This window comes from Olea europaea, chromosome 11, assembly GCF_002742605.1.
Source record: "Olea europaea var. sylvestris chromosome 11, O_europaea_v1, whole genome shotgun sequence".
In the NCBI taxonomy this organism is placed as follows: Eukaryota; Viridiplantae; Streptophyta; class Magnoliopsida; order Lamiales; family Oleaceae; genus Olea; species Olea europaea.
The window spans coordinates 27,663,469-27,668,067 of NC_036247.1; positions in this window are offsets into that span (position 1 = coordinate 27,663,469).

Genomic DNA, 4,599 nt, shown 5'->3' on the forward strand with positions numbered 1-4,599 from the left:
TAGTGTTAGTTTCACCAAGATCTCATCTTCCTAGGTAAGATAATTTGGTCCCTGATAAAAGTTTATTTGTGCAGCCCATGTTCTCTTTATTTCAATTCAAGCCCTTCGATTTTTCTTTATGTCAATATTAATCTTCAAATTTCCTTCCAATGTCCAATTCGTCCTTCATCTCTTTCGATCGCTTCACGTGAGTCCATAACTAAAAATAAAAGAAAATTAACCCAAATTAAGTAGAAATTAATAATTCGACGACATAAAAAATCTATAATATGACCTAAATAAGTGCACAAAATGCACTTATCAATTATGTAGAAGTTAAGGGGATTTAAGTAATGAAAACCAATTTTCCTGTCCCGAAGACAATGACTCGAAGGTTCATCCTGGTCATGGTTTGATTCTCGTCTGATAATTAATAGGATTACACAAACTTGATGAAATGAAAGCGGGCATATGATTAGTGACTATTTATAATTTGGTCACAGAGGAAACATAGTTCATTTTGGACTTGATTATGATAAAAATGAAAATCAATCGCTGCATATGTCATACTGATCCACACAAAAGTATGTAACTATAATGTTGCTTCAAGTTTGTTGAATTAGAGAAAGATCCACACGGAGTTGACCTTAGTTATTGGAACAACTTTCATGATTGTCCAATGTTAAATCTTCACCATTAAGAGAACATGTTGAATGCGAAAATAAGATTAAATTGAAGGTTATTATCGACCAGTTTTTAGGTATGTTTACATTATGGTTTATATATACATGATGTGGTGATATATGATTGGATAAAAAAAAATTTCAACCAAAAAAAAAAAAAAATTCTTCTCACGCTTTTTTGACATCTAATCTGCATGTAAACCATTATATAAATGTTTATATACATGTAGCATTATTCTTAAATTTTTGTCTTTGATAGAAACCTCAAAATTTTTTGGTTTTGTAATATATATAATTTATGTCGTGTTCTATAGTTTTTGTTAAATATTTCCCTTTCATGGTTGAAATAATTGAAATCCCCAACTTGAAATGTTCCTTGAATACTTAATTAGAAGAGTTCAGCTGTCCTTTTCCAAGTCACATTTAGTTGTCTTGTTGTCTCTTGATGAAATACACGACATTAACTTCCATGTGTCAAGTTTAATTCTATAGTAAGATCATGTGGAGAATTAAACTCCATTTGATTGTCGTGTATTTCATCTACATTTTTTTGACAAGATTATCATTTTATGACTTTAATAGTTCTTTGATTTATCAATGAATGAGATCCATTTAATTGATCAAAAATCTCGATGAGTTGAGAACTTAAAAATGAGCGAAGTAGAGAACATGAATTCGTATCAAGAACTGTCGTCATGAAAAATGGATAGAGTGACTATTTAAGTATTTTCTATTGAACTATTGAAATTTGAGCTCAATAATTAGCGACTGTCAAAATTCAACATCTGTGATTTATTCAGCCTCTCTCTGATAGTCTTTTTTTTTTTGTTCAAAACGTTATTTTGAATAGTGAATTTTTAGAACATGTGTGGTTAAAAAAAAAAAAAGATTTATGTGTATAATATTTTATTATGTGAACGTGTTATTGAAAATGAGTATACAGGAAAAAGAGTTTTGAAAGAATGAAAAATGAACATGGGCTTAAGTTAGTGATAATAATTAGAAGAACAAAAGGATTATTCATGCTTGTACCTAGTTATCGAATCTCGGATGTGAATAAAATATATATACGGTGTGTGAAAGGAAAATGTTATAGATTTATTGGCTTCTGTAATTTTATATATTCCAAAAGTTCAGTCCATTGCCTTTAGTGAAAAAAGAATAATAATTCGATTAGGTAGTCAACTAGACATGATCTAGTTCTTGAAGCTTGTATAACATATGTCAAATTAGATATCTATGGTAGCTCTATAAAGTATTGGAACTTTATTGTAATTATTATAGAAATTTTGACATTAATTATAATTATAATAATAATAAAGTTTTGTACATAATTATATTTTCTATGAAAATTGTAAACTTAATTGTAATTGTAATCAAAGTTTTAGGACCACACATGTTACTTAAAATGTAAACTAATTTGATCCAAACTTTAATTAAAACTCATACTTGAATTTTAATTAAGACTTCTATTTGAGATTAGAATTATTATTGTACAAAGATTGGAACATTTTTATCTATATACTAGTCTTTGTCTAGTGCATTGCACAAGTTTTGTATTTATTATGTTATTATTAGTGCGGAATGTGTAGAATTTAGGAAAAATATTTACGAAATTTAATGGATTTTTTTGAACCCCTTTCGAATTGCCAATACTCATATAGCAAATTGCAGAAAGTTTCATTCAAGAAATTATGAATAAAATAAATCCGAATCAAAATGAACGTTCCACAATATTAAAGAACAAATAAACTCAACAAAATATTAACAACCCCAAATCTTAAGAAAACAAAAGTAAACTTGACTTTCTAATTTCCTAACCCACTGAATATTATTTATAAATTCACCTAATTATGTGCTACCCAGAAACTCTACAATCAAAGCGTACAGATCAATATTTGCTCTTGTAAATCCCTTTACCCCCCCTGCCCCAGCCCCCCAAAAAAAAAAAAAATATTTGCTCATACATAACACCAAATCCACTACAAAAATGCAAATATGTTTCATCAATCTTAAGAAAAGCATATACATTTGCAGTAAAAATTGATTATGAAAAAGCAAGCACAAAATTCGGACCATCATTTGGATCTATGTATGCATTGGTCGAAAATTCTACACAAGCTTCAAATTGACACAAAATAAACCACATATTTTCTTTATATGGTGCTTTGTAAGATAATTATTAAAAGTTAATTATTACTTGAACTTGTGTTTGCACTTTGCTCTTTGGATGAATTGATCTAGCACTGTAAATCCTTCAGACAATGTTGGAAATGCTGGTTTTATTTATTATATTTGCTAATGATCAGCTTATCAAATGAAGATTGGCAAAAGCTGTGATCGAGAAAGAGATTAGCTGGGCTCTTATCCATTGATTTTGTGAAATGGACGTCGTCCCAGTTTATGCTTTTTCTCAGTTCCTTGTGCATCGATGTTTTCGTGGTGCCACACAAGAGTTGCAAGTTGAAGTCGAGTTGCCCTTCAACAAATTTTCAGCGTCCTTTAAAAGGTTTGTCAATCTGGTACTCTCATGCATTGAGTGAACGGAGTGTACATTTCCTCTCTGCACAGAGGAACACACTTCATGCACGAAGTGTGCTCCACTTCTTCCGTGGACGAAGTGAACAACACTCCGTGCATGGAGTGTGCTCACGGAGGAACACCACTAATTTTTTTTTTTTATTTTTAGATTTTTAACAAAATAAATCTGAAACATTAAATGATTTATATTAAAAATGAAATTTCTTGTTAAAAGTCTGGGTAGGAGAAGTGCGCGTGACTTTCTTTTTCTTTTCTTTTCTTTTTTTTTTTTGCTTTTTTTCTTTTTTTACATAATTTTAAGTTAAAAAGACTTCATTCTATATTTACCTCTTTCACATAATTTTGATTTTAAATCAATAAATCATTCATCAAAGACCCAATAAACTTTAGAAAAGAAGAAAAAATTTGTGTGGTGAAATGGAGAACAGTTGAACCAAAAACGTGTTAGGGAAATAGTTGAATAGGTAACGATGTCGTTTTTGCTCTTCCACTAAAAAAAAATGGTTACAGTGTGACAAAGTGGAACAATTCACTGTTGATAACTACCACATTCTCTTTTTTAGGGATTTAATTAATAATTCCAAATGATAATTAATTTTATAGTAATCTTTTTATTAATATTTAATTTAAAAAATTCAATATATATATATATATATATATTTGTTAAAATTAGTGGCGAAGAGAGATGGAGGCCAATGGGGTCAATGACGAATTTGAGATATTTATATTTGTAAAAGAGATTCCGTACACGATCATCTCCACTACAGTTTTTCTCTATTTTCACATATTACTTCACATCATCCAATCCAATTGATAAAGAAAAGAAATTAAATGATTTAACAAATTAAATAATAACAAAATTACAGGAAAAAAGAAAAAAAAATTATTATAAAGCTTTTTAAATTAAATTGAAATAATTATAATTAGAAATAAAATTATTTAATTCAAATTGAAAAAATTGCTCTTTAAACGAAAAGAATTAAAAAGAATTTTAAATCGAAAAAAGAAATTTTAAAACAAATATCAAAAAAATATAATAAAAATTAAATAAAATAAAGTTACAAAAATTAAATAAAGAATATATAAATATTATTTAGTTAAAATTGAAAAATTAAGTTTTACTATGAAAAGAAAAGAATTAAAAAGAATTTTAAATTGAACAAAAAAAAAACTATCTATAATGTAAACAAAAAAAATAAAAAATAAAAAAAATCTCCCCATGCATGGAGACAAGACTTTCAAGTCTACATGCACAGAGGCAAAAGTCTCCGTGTACGAATAGATATTTATTTATTTTTATTTTTTTGAAATATTTGTGTTGTTTACATTATAAATATATATATTTTTTCAATTTTAAATTCTTTTCTCTTCAATTTTTTACTTACAAATAACTTTT